The following is a 12,892-nucleotide window of genomic DNA, read 5'->3' on the forward strand; positions in this document are numbered from 1 at the left end:
GCCCTTCACTCGGGCCCCCTCTCACATTCGCCCACAGCCCACAGCCCACCCCCTTCTCTTCCACCCACAGCTCCATCCCTCGCTGAGAGAGGCACCCACAGGTCCAAACCCTGCTCGGGTCCCACCCCCTTCCTTACCCCCTCGTTGACCCTGGGGATGTGCACCCTGAAGGCCCCCGTCGACCCCAGGGGAAACAAACACGGGAAGAGTCCCACGGATGCCCAGGGCAGCCTGGGGCCCCTCGGGCAGGGGGAGTCCTGGGGACCTGCAGAGTAGTCTGGAAGCGGGGGCACGTCCGCTTGCTCGCAGGCTCCTCGCCCCACTGTGGACGGCCACTGAGGGGCCTCTACAGCACAGAGCTCAGCCCGAGGGCCCCCGGTCCTGCCCTGCCACACCCAGCTCTCTGGTCTAGGTGCCTCGGTTTCCATTCTTATTCATGCTTCTGCAAGGAAGCTCATCGCTGTATTTGGCCTGTGCGGTCTCCCCATCGGGAAACTCCAGTCGTTGAGAGCACAGGGTTGGTAATCGGGCGGGCCCTGGCTCCGAGGCCTGGCTCTACCACTAACGAGCTGGGGTAGAACCCAGCAGTGGTTTACGGCTCTTCTCGGTTTTCTCACAGGTCAAATGGGGTGGTGCGACTATCAAGCCCTCAGAGGTACTGCAAGGCGATGAGATGACACAAGACGACGCAGAGCATGGCATCAGATGTTCAGTAAAAGCCCAATAGATGGTGCCCACCAAGGGGCAGGGGTGGTGGTGGTGGTCTTAGCTTAAGAGACCTCCCCACAGGGTCCCTCCACAAACAAAGCCGTGGCGTTCGCATGGAGGTTTACTGCATTCGACACACCTTCACACCGTGAAGGAATCACATTTTCTTCTTGAGGGTGTTGGGCCAGGATGGGCAACCCCGTGTGTCACACGTCACAGAGGAGAAAGCTGAGGCCCAGGGAGTGGAGAGCCTGCGGGTCACACGCGGGTGTCCCGCCAAGCCCGGACTCCAAGGCTGGGCTCTTTCCAGGGACCTGCCAGAGCGCCCTTGCTGTTAGCATTGCCCACTGTGCTAGTCACAGCTGATCACATGCTCCGGTTTGGGGGTTGTGGAGGAACAGGCAGCGCTCCGAGAAGCTAATGCAGCCGGCGCTTCCTTACTGGAATGGAGAATTGGGCAGTGGTCATTTCAACGGTCCCCTGGGCCCCTCTTCAGACCTGGAGGCCCCAGAGCACCCCAAGGACAGGGAAATCACCCTGAAGCCCAGCCCGGCCCTGCCAAAGAGATGAACGTACCCAGGCCAGATGGGCACCAAAAGACCTGAGGGCCAGGCAAAAACAGAAGCCTGCAGCCCCTCTTCCCAATATTCCAGCCCAGGGAGCCCCCATGGGAGCCGAGGTCAAGACTCCAACTTACCTGCCCATGACGGATGCTTGAGCTGCTAACAGAAGATGGTGCCAGTTCTCCACATGGCCCGGTACCCACCAACAGACCCCACACCCGCCCTGCAGCCCCTCCTCATTAGGTTAAAAAGAGTTCTCTGGAAACCAGATGCTCTGGAAAGGCATCTGGGCCAGGCACAAACCCCAAGACAGGCAGCCCACCCCCTAACCTTCTGAGAGGGGGCAGTGTAGTGGAAAGAGCCCAGACGTGGAACCCAGCAGGCCTAGGTGTAGGTCCTGCACCTCTGACTCAGTGTACACATCTGTAAAATGGGAGAAATACCAGCCCCTACTCATCATCGACAGTTATAAGCATGATAAGCTCAGTATAAGGCTTAAAAGCACCCAGAAGCCCGCTGAAGACCCGTGATAGGTAGAGAGCAGAATATCATCAGGGCGCCCCAGGTGCCAGGCACAAGGCTAAGCACTTTGGGGGCAATCGTCTGTTTAATCCTCATAGCCCCCTTATCCTGTTTCCCATGAGAAAACCGAGGCTTAAGAATCGTAAATGACTTGTCCAAGGTCACACAGCTGCAGCTGAGGAAAGCCAGCAGCCCAGCTCTGTCTCCAGAGACAGCACACCGCAGCTATTCCAATCATCACCACTCTTGCTGTCGTGCTGTCACCTTCAGAACAACCTTCAGAGTCCTCTGTCTGCATCCAGGGCCTGCCACCAGCCGGCCCCAGTCCCTCTGCCCCTAAAGACCCTTCCCTAGCTTATGCATCCACGCTCCAGCCCATGCATCCACACGCCTTCCTGCTCCCATCACCTAAAACGCCCCCCTCCACGTTGGAGGCCCCACCTGATCTCTACTATCCAAGAGGCCTTTCCAGACCCCTGGGTAAATAGACCCCCGTCCTCCCTCCACCCCTCCTCCTCTGGTTCCCCCAGTCCTCTCTCGCCACACTCAGCTGGGGTACTTGAGCACGCGAGGTTGCCCTAGGTTGTGAGCTCCTCCAAGCCAGGGCCCCATCCTGCCTCCTTCTCTGTCCTCACCTCCAGCCAGGCCCTTGCCTCGGCAGGCAATCACTACCAGCTGGTTAAAGTGAAGTCACCCCAAGCCCTTAGCTTTTTACCCTTTTAACTCCCAGATTGTAGGGGAAAAAAATTTAAAGACACGTGGGCGTACAAAGAAAAATAAAACTGTCCCAGGATGCCCCTCCTTGCAAACGTTGCAGGTATTCTGGGGCGGCTGGCCTTATGGAACACTTTCTATGCATTACATTTCCCTTTTTTAAAAAATAGAAGTGGAACCCCAGTTGTGTCCTCACAGCCCTCGGCTGTGCAGGGTGGCTCTGGAAAGCCAGCTGCAAGAAGTCCACGGGCCCACGGGGAGGTGGCCAAAGAGGGGCGCCAGGGTAACGGGGGGTCTTGAAACCACATTTTAGGAGGCAAAGTGAAGGAACAGACACTGTTCAGCCCAGAGGGGCAGGCGCAGGGGGACCCCAGAGCTGTCTTCAGGCAACTGAAGCGCTGTCACAGGGAAGAGGGACAGAGCTTGCCATGTGGCCTCGAGGGGTCAAACCGGCACCAACCAGCAGAAGTCACTACAGGGAGACTTCAAGAAGGAACAGATAGGATTCTTTCAGCAGAGGCTACGAGGGAAGGTCTGCTCAGGAGGTAATGAGGCCGCTGGCATGGGAGGGGGTCAAGCAGATAGAGAGACCCCCGGGGAATTTAAGGCTCAGATAGGAGAGGAGGTTAGAGATGACCTTGACCAGCTTTTCTAGACAAGGATCTCAAATGGCCACAGGGGGACCAGAGGTGACTATTGGGGGGCGGGGGGAGAGTTGGGTTGTGGATGACCCACCTCCCAGCCAATCAAAGCTGCCACCCAGAGTATGCTCAGTGGGTCAGATCTTCTGGCCTTTCTGGGAAGGCCAGAGATCTGAATGTTTATATGAATCACTGCAAATTTTCCAACAGGCCCAATAAACTTCCCACAGGCCAGACAGCATCCTTGCACTGCATGCTGGAGACCCCTGGTCTAACAAGGAACTCACAGGGCACATGAGGCAGTTGAAAGGAAGGGGCCTGGAAGAGCAGCCGTCCCCAGAGGAACAGAACGGGTTAAGGCCTGGTTTGGCTCTCTGCTCCACTCCAGGGCTGCAGCTGGCCTCCTCGCTCTGTCAGCTGCCCAGCCCCCGCCCAACCTGCCTGCCTTAGCCACCCAGCCTGGAACCCCAGATCTGGGAACAGGACAGCTGCCCTGGGGCCGGCTGGCCACAGCCAGGGAGAGATTCCGTTCCCCAGGCCCCGCTGAGAACCATTTGTTCATTTGGGATGGATGCCACAGGGGCAGTGGACCTCTGTCCCCGCTCTCCTCTCCCTCTTCCCCTGCAGCTCCTAGCCTGAGAACAGGGAGAAGACCTCCCTGTGGCACAGTCACTGAAACTGTGACAAGCATGACTGTTCACTGAGCATGAACACCAAGGACTGGACTGGGTGTTTAACACACAGTGGGCTCGTATAATCCTCACAGTAACCCTTTGGGGAAGTTTTTAACTATCCTCACTTCACAAGTGAGGAAACCTACGCTCAGAGAGGTCAAAACACTTATCCACGGTCACACAGCCAACAAGTGGCAGAGCTAGGATTCAAACCAGGCTTACTGGACCCTCTAAAACCCCACACCACACCACTGGGTCAGAGGGTCCTGGCTCCCAGGCATCCACGTACCCCCTCCACGTGGTTCTGTTCTACAGGGTCCAAGTACCCAGTGCCTGACTGGGAGAGGACAGAGCAAATGTACTGGTATAGACTGGGACGTACTAGGCTAAGATGTTAAGCTACTTCCCTCAGTTTCCCTGCCTGTCCTACGGGGGCTTCCAGACCAGATGACCAATGTCTCGTAGGAAATGGGTGGGGGGGGCCCGCTGGGGTTAAGGGCAGCAGCTGGAGGAGACAAGGCCCCCATGGCCCCAGGGTAACCTCAGGCTTGTCCCATCATCACTCCTGGAATTGAGCACCCCAGTGATTCTGATGTCTCCCCAAGTCAAGGGCCTTGGTCCAGCACAAGACTCTTCATCCAAAGCAGTAATACCTGGGAAATCTCAAGTTGGATGGGCTGGTTTAGTTTTTTCAAAAACACATTAAAATAAATACACAGGTATTCAAACCTAAAATGTCCGTGTGAGGATGCCCGTTACCCTAGGTGCCCAAGGGGGCATGGGGGCAGGGGACAGGCTCCAGGGAGCTGGCCAGGTTGCTTCCGATCTGATGCTGGTTACACAGATATGCTCACATTATGAAACTTCACTGAGCTGAGCACTTATGACTGGTATGTGAAACTTTAACAATAAAAAGCTAACTTAAAAAGCACTGAGGAAGCACTAAATTAACTGATTTGGAATCACATCTAACAGATTGGTGAGAAAAGTTGAGGAGCTGTATAGTGTGCTTCTATTTGCATAGAGGAGGAGAGAGAAAATGCATACATTGCTCACATGTGTGCACATACATGGAACTGCTCCTGAACTAGACACAAGAACCTAGTAACATGAGTGGCCTCCAAGGAGGGGAAGTGGGTGGCTTGGGGTGTATTTAACTTTGTGCCTTGTGCATTCATTAACAATTAGGTTTTTTTCATGTTTATATGTATTCTACTTAAAGTCCCTTGCCACACCACCGGGGGTACCCAGACGCACTTTGGGAAGCAATGCTGTGTCGTCGCCTCCCCAGGTCTGGCCTTGCTAGGCTGTGGGACTTTGGGGAAACTCCTGTCCTTCTTGGCTTCTCTGTCCCTTTGTGCACTGCTACACGGAGTTTCCCCCAGGGGCCCTCCCATCCTGATGCCCTAGACGTCATGACTGGGTGAATCCGACCCCATGACCCAAAGCCAGCCTAATGGGCAACCGCCCACTCCGCCCTCAGCCCACCCTGACCCTGACCCCGGACTGCTAGACCTTCCAAGACAGCAGGACAACCTACCAGGGCCACATGAAGGCAGGCAGGGTGCTGCCCACTAGGTACCTACTGCCCCAGCCTCTAATTCGGCATGCTTCTCATGCCCTGAGGAGCCATCTCTCACCCACTTGGACCTCGATGGACTGTCGGTCAAAATGCCCTGCCTTCCCCTGGGACACAGCCAGGCTAGATGCTCAGATCTTCTCAGAGACGGATCCTTGAGCAAAACAGCACTGGAGATGGAGCCAGGGGAGGCTCTTTGACCGCAGGGGCCGTTCCCTGAAGAGAACAGCCATCCCATCTTGCTCGGCTCATCTCCGAGGCTACCCTGCCTGGGTCCTGTTTCTCCTTCTGTTCATTCCCCTTATCCTCCCATTCAAGTCCCTTCTGACCTGAGCTGTCCAGAGTTCATTTCTGTCCCGGCAGCCACTGAACCCTGATGGCCAGGAAAGCATCACAGTAGCTGAGGTCATCGGGATGGTCCCACCAACGTCCCCCACCCAGAAACCCACCCCCAGAAAGACCAAGCGCTCTCTAGACAGGAACCAGCGCTCTGCACGCCTCGTACCCACCTAAACGACTTGGAAAGTCCAGAGGAGGCCTCACTTGGGCTTCCCCGGAGGAAGCTGAAGGAAGCAAGCAAACACCTCCTCAGACTCGAGGACATCAGCAGGGGTAGCTGAAGGCCCGCCACCTCCTCCCGGAAACCCCGGAGGACGCAGGACGCAACACTACCAGGAGAGGTGAGAGGCTGCGCCCATGGTCTAGCTGAAGGCTGCCAGGGGCCGAGATCTGGGGCAGAGAGGTCCTGGCCCATGTCACAGCCTGACCCTCAGCAGCTGTGGGGCCTCGGGCCAGCCTCGTAACCCAGCCCTTTGAAGCACCACCTGTAACCTGGACGTGACTAATCTGCCTCCCCATGGTGTAAATGAAGGGCCCAGCATGTCGTGAGCCCTGCTAAGTTATACTTAAATTCTGCCAACCGTGGTGCAGGGTCTGGAGGGCAAACAAGGACAGAGGCATGATTTTCCCTCTCTCGGGTGGGCAGCCTAAGGTTCAGGCAGGAAACGAGTGGTCCTGAGAACTACCAGAACCTCCCCCCAGACCTCCATTTTTCTCAACAACCAATTTAACTGGCTTGGCTATACAATTTGATCCAGACAGTTTTGTAAGCCAATATTTTAAAATAAACACACACACACACAAGAGCTCACAGACTGACAGGCTCAGTACCCCATTTCTCCACCCACTTTGAACCCAGGAGCATGGCCCAAGACGGGGCTCTGACGGAAGGAGGCATGGTGTGTGAGCAGGGAGCCAGGAGGAGGCCAGACTTCCCTGGGAGTGTGGATGGCCAGGGAGAGGGATGGGGCAGGAGGCGCCTGGGTGTCTTACGAAGCAGCCACAGAGCAGTGGTCTCCATTCTGCGGCTGGGCATCTCTCTTTCACGTGTACAGAACGCCCCCTCCCCAGCCAATGCAGGTAGAGCAGCACGCGGTCAGGGCCTCAGGGTCTGGAATGAAACAAACCCAGGCCCACAGCCGGGTGACCTTTGGCAAGTTATCCAACCTCTCTTAACCTCAGTTTCCTCATCTACAAGACTGGGGAAGAGAACCTACCTTGGTGGGAGAATAACGTTGCTTAGTAAAGGTAGCCATTATTATTTTTCTTAAATTAATTTTTATTGGAGTATAGTTGATTTACAACGTTGTGTTAGTTTCTGCTGTATGGCAAAGTGAATCAGTTATATCAATACATATACGTATATCCACTTTTTTTAGGTTGTTTTCCCATACAGGTATTATTAGTAAAACTATTATTATCCCTTCCCTGCCCTGACACCTCTGACCACTCCTGGAAAAAAAATAAGAAGAAGCCCCTGGGCAACAACTGGGCAAAGACAGATCCTGATACAGAGTCAGAACAGGAAGTACTCTGGGAGTTTCCCAACCTTTGTTAAGCAATGGAGCTCCCTGACCTTTCCAGGAGAAGACTAATGCATAACCTTAATTCATAAAAGAGGAAAGAGAACTGGGGGCCCAGCACCCCACTTCTCAGCCTCTGTCTGGCTAGTTCATCCAGGAACAGCGGGAAACCACTGATCCAGTCTAATGTCCCACTGGACAGATGGGCAAGCTAAGGCACAGAGAGATGGTGTGACTCGGACAAAGTCACACAGCAAATAGGAAGCAAGGTGGGACCAGGAGCTGTCATTGCCACAGTTCATTTAACCCTTAGAGTGCTGGCACTGCCTGAGGCCTCCAGGGCCAAACAGGTAACAGAGAGGGATGAAGAGGGCTCACTGTGATACAACAGGGAGCAGTGGGAACTGTGGCCTTCTACAGCACACGTGACCTTGTGGAAACGCGCAGAGCCAGCCAATCCCTGCTGCGCAGAAACCAGAGCCAGTGCTGCCAGATCTTGTGATTACTTTGAAGAAATACCCTAAATCTGGATTTTTGTACAAACTTTCCTGAATTTTAAGTGTTACGTTCTAATTCCAAACAAATATTAAACCTGAGCAGCCAATAAAACAAAATATTCTGGCCCTGGATGTGGTCCTTGGATAACCAGTTTGCAACCTCCATTCCAGCATTTCAGCGTTGGTCCTGAGTATGTTTTTTGGCATTGAGTCAAATGACATGAGAGGACTTCCCTGGTGGCGCATTGGTTAAGAATCCGCCTGCCAATGCAGGGGACACGGGTTCAAGCCCTGGTCCAGGAAGATCCCACATGCCGCGGAGCACCTAAGCCTGTGCGCCACAACTAGTAAGCCTGCGCGCCACAACTACTAAGCCTGCGCTCTAGAGCCCGTGAGCCACAACTACTGAAGCCCGCGTGCCGAGAGCCCGTGCTCCAGAACAAGAGAAGCCACCGCAATAAGTCCGTGCACTGCAACGAAGAGTAGGCCCTGCTTACCACAACTAGAGAAAGCCCATGCTCAGCAATGAAGACCCAACGTAGCCAAAAAGAAAATAAATACATAATTTTTTTAAAAAATAAAAATATTTTTAAAAGATAGCTTATCCATGATACTGCTGGGAATTGATTTTCACATTCTTTAAAAAAAAAAAAAAATGACATGAGAAGCTCTTGGAAGGTATCTTCCCCTACAAATCAATGTCATACCCAGGTGGTTAAAATTCTACCATTAGCTATTCATTCCTTTGAGTCAACAGTGCTTTCCCAGGATATTCTTTTAAAGAAGATTCCAAACAGTTCATTGTAAATGTCTTTGTCTAGAGGAGAGACCTGAGCAACATTTCAGTCCTGGAAAAACAGAAATTAATAATAACCACAACAATAGTAAAAAACAACAACAGCAATAACTAACCAAAACTGAGCAATAACTACGCTCGAGGCACTCTCCCAAGTGCTGGGGGACACAGTTGTCTGGAAAGGTTTCTGAGAGGGAAGAAAAGCACATGTGTATTTTAGATAAGAAGCTGCTAAGGTCCCCCCAAAATACCATCCCCTCGCTGAGATCAGACATTTGGTGTCTTTCCAAAAGCGAAGCATCCACCACATTTGTGATCTCGAAATAAGTCTGGCATCTTCCAGGGACAAAACTTTCAGCTGCCAAATAGCTGGGGCTCGGCTAAGGCTCCAGCCACCTGACGTTCTGTGCGGGGAGGGTGCATGGAGTCCTGGCCGTGGGGAGGGGAGGGCAGGGGAGGCAGGGGAAAGTTTATCTCAACACTTTTCCCTAAAATGCTGATCTTAGGTCTAGACAACAGAAAAGATGCTGCTAAAATTACTATGAAGTCTTTCCCCCAAAGGCATTTGGTTACATCTGATTTTAAAACACACTTGCAGAAGTCCACTCTCTTGGCCCATCCTGGGCTTCCAGATGAGGGCTCTGGTAGGAGCCTCCAAGATTACCAACTCAATAAAGAGAAGCGGAGGCCTGGAGAGGATTTCCCAGGAGGCAGAGCAGGAACTGGAACATGGATCCCCGACCCCGAACCAGGGTGTGGGCCCCAGAGCCACAGGGACCACCACGTGCCTTAGCCTGAACGAGAAGAGCTGGGTAGAGCCATCTTGGCAGGGAAGGAGATTCTCAGGCTGAGCTATGACCCTGGAGGTAGGAGAACTGGGGAAAGAGTAGTTCAAGAACAAGAGAAAATAAATTTAAAAGAAGACCACCAAGGGACTTCCCTGGTGGCGCAGTGGTTGAGAATCCGCCTGCCAATGCAGGGGACACGGGTTCAAACCCTAGTCCAGGAGGATCCCACATGCCGTGGAGCAACTAAGCTCATGCACCACAACTACTGAGCCTGCGCTCTAGAACCCGAGAGCCACAACTACTGAAGCCCGCGCACCTAGAGCCCGTGCTCCGCAACAAGAGAAGCCACCGCAATGAGAAGCCCGCGCACCGCCACAAAGAGTAGCCCCCGCTCACTGCAACTAGAGAAAGCCCACGAGCAGCAACAAAGAACCAACACAGCAAAAAAAAAGAAGACCATCCACTTATCCCAGTGGTTGTTATCTGCACATGAAGTTTTAACCCGACTGTCCTCTAACCCTATTAGATAAGTACGTAGCGAAGCATGGTTATCTCCATTTTTATCAAGGTTCAGAGAGGTTAAGACACTAGTCCAGGATCACACAGCTGGTGGTACCAGCTCTTCTATCCGCCAGCCTCTCTAACCTCAGTTCACAAACCTCCCTTCTCTGTGCTCCAACACACTGGTCTTTCCTGAGTTCATCAAATGTGCCAAGCCCTCCTGGGGGTGATGAATTGTACACCACTATCAACATGACTAACACCCTCCCACATGCCAGGCCCACCATCTCCACCAAGTTACTCATAGTTCGCTCTCAGCTCTATCATCCCTTTTCCTGGGAAGCCTTCTATTAATTTGAAGTCCAATTCCACTACTCCATGACATACCCTCCCCTGAATCGCATCGTAGCGTCATATCCACAGCCACCTTCCCTCTACAGCAAGGCTGCATAAAAGTCACCTGGGGGCATTGTTAAAACTCAAAGTCTTGGGCTCCACTCACAGAGACTCCCGATTCAGCAGGTCTGGGGTAGGGCCTGGGAGTCTGCATTTCTAACGAGTTCCCAGGTGACGCTGCTGCTGATCCTGTGCTCTCCAGGCCAGAAGCCACAAGCCTCGAGTGGCTATTTAAATTAAAGTTAATTAAAATTAAATAAAATTTAAAACAGTAGTTCTTCAGTCATACTAGGCACATTTCAGGTGCTCAATACTCATGGCTACCATACTGGACAGCGCAGACCTAGAACATTTCTTTCAAAAGTTCTGTTGCACGGTGCTGGTCTAGACACCAAAGAGCAGGCCCTGTTGTTAATCACAGGCTCATCTGTGTGAGTATTTGATTACTGGTATCTCTTCCATAAGACTACATTCCACGAGGACAGGGCCTAATATTGGATGAAGGGTGGATGGATGATGGATGGGTGGTGAGGACCCTGGCCCACCGCCCCCCCAGTGGCCTAACCCCACTCTGGGGGGCAGGCTCGATCAGCTGATGGAATGGGGAAGCTTTCCACTCCACCACCCCGACTGTCCTGCTAGAGCATACACCCTCCGCTCAATCCCACAGCCCACGTCCCTCAATGTGGGCAGCAGCGGACGGTCCCCCAGGTGCCAGATAACCATGCCTAACTGACAGCAAAGCTGTATTGGAAAAGCAAGGCAGCTCTTAGCTGCCCTGACTATTTTGAGTTCTTCGATGCCTAGCAAACAAGCGCCGACAATCTGCCTTTAATAGCCCCAGTTCTGAGCGTCTTCAAGACATTTCTTTCCAACTAAGTAACCCAAATAAATCTAGCGACTTTTTTTATAAGGAGAAATAATTAAAGAACAGATGGTGTTGCTTACTTTGAAATTTTTGCTCTAAAATAGATTTTGTGGGCACCTTGGTTGGAGTTCAACTCCCCCCGCTTCATCCGCGTGTCAGAAAAGGAGATCAGCTCACTAATTACCTGGCTGTCTTTTCTCTACAAGATCCCAATTTAAGAATCTCGTTTCATTCTAAGAAAATTAATTCAAAATGCCAAATAATTTAAAAATGTATTAAGATTCCCCTTAGACTAGAAAGAGGAAAGGAGCTTTCATTTGTCTGCTAAAAATCACCTTGGGTAGTCGGAGCGAAGTTGAGCTCTTAAGCCTTGATCCCCAGAATTGAGATTTTTGGCAACGCTATTGGTTCCATACGTCCACAAAATGTTTCCTTTAAAATATATGTGCTTTTAAATTGGTCTCTGACCATTTCTATGCCATGGTCTCTAACCGCCCCACGCATTCTCCCAACCCTTGGAGTCTTGTTGTCCTCGGAAGCTAGACTCTTTTATTTGCGTTGGAGGTAACCTATTTCCAACATGCCAAAACCTGTTCACTTTCAAAGCCACTTTTGGAGATTTTAGAGCCTGAAATGGAATAAAATTTAAATTTAATAAAATTTGAGACCCAAACCAAAAAAAAAAAAAAAAAATGAACTGGTTTAAAAGCCAGCTACCCAGACGTTGAGGAAAATATTCTGAGAAAGCCCCACAGGGCGGAGGGGGAGAAAACCAGACCATCGTTAGCCTGCCAAATGTCATTTGGGGCTGATTTTAGAGGAGAACCAGAGCTGGGGATGCAATGCAATTATTTAAATCCAGAAAGAAAAATGTTTGCTCCAAAATTTGGCACCAGCTGACTGCCTCTGATTCTTCTCGTTTTCAACCAGTTCCGCGCACGGGTGGGGAAGTTTCCAGCCAGAAGGGCATACCGGACAAGGCTGTTACACCTGGCCTGGACACGCAGCTTGCAAGCTGCAAGGTCCTGGTATTTTTTTATCGGATGGAATGAGTTTCGCGCTAAAGCATTGTGGGGTAGCGAATCACATTTTTCTTTAACTCACAGGTTGTAACAAGAGGGGATTTTCTCCCTTCCTTTGTTTCTCTCCGTCTCTGCCTTTGTCCCTGGCTGGCAGCCCCCCTCTGCCCCTACCGCGCGCGCTCTCTCTCTTTCCCTTCCCCTGGCTGCCGGTGTGTGAAGCCCTCGTCTGGCTGTCACTCAGGCCCCTTTGTGGGCTCCACAGGCCTCAGGGTATTACAACCTCCCACAGCCCCAGGCCCTCTGCAGCCTCGGAGGCTGTGCTCAAAAGACACGCTGCGCTCCAAAGCCGCAGGCCGGCCAGGAGTTTGCTTTGACACCCACAAAAGGGCTCCGGAGGACACACCAAACGCCCTCGGATGGTTTCCTCCTGCCCCAGAGATGGTTCCGTGCAGAAAACCAATCAGCACCTGTCCTAGCAGGGAGAGAGCTGGGAAAGAAGGGCAAGACAGAGCGCTCCAGCACTTCCTGGCTGGCAAGCGGATACATTAATTCCAACAAGAGTGTGGCAGAAACTCTGGGGTGGGGGGCCAGCACCCGATACACAGAATCATAGGTGCATTGGGGCTGAAAGGTCATTCGTTGGTCTAGGTCATCCTTGCAGGAATTTTTGAAGATGAGTTAGTTCAGGCCAAGAGGCTGCTGCTGCCTCATCTTCTCTCCTGCTTGGCCCCCTGCTAGGTCAGAAGGGATGAGACCCACAC

At 52.3% G+C, this 12,892-nt stretch overlaps 1 protein-coding gene across 6 annotated transcripts in view; it reads right to left on the reverse strand.

Annotated features, from left to right (window-relative positions):
- ZNF423 (zinc finger protein 423) overlaps positions 1-12,892 on the reverse strand; it is a 326,671-nt gene that overhangs the window by 282,547 nt on the left and 31,232 nt on the right. Inside the window, exon 1 of one of the 6 annotated variants that reach the window (XM_082676941.1) lies at positions 5,911-6,082. The exons of the other annotated variants lie outside the window; for them this stretch is intronic. The gene's annotated coding sequence lies outside the window, so the exon portion shown is untranslated. Of the gene's footprint in view, positions 1-5,910; positions 6,083-12,892 lie in introns of those variants that run through there. 6 annotated transcript variants of the gene reach the window in all.

This window comes from Grampus griseus (genome assembly GCF_964374135.1).
Source record: "Grampus griseus genome assembly, chromosome: 19".
Lineage (NCBI taxonomy): Eukaryota > Metazoa > Chordata > Mammalia > Artiodactyla > Delphinidae > Grampus > Grampus griseus.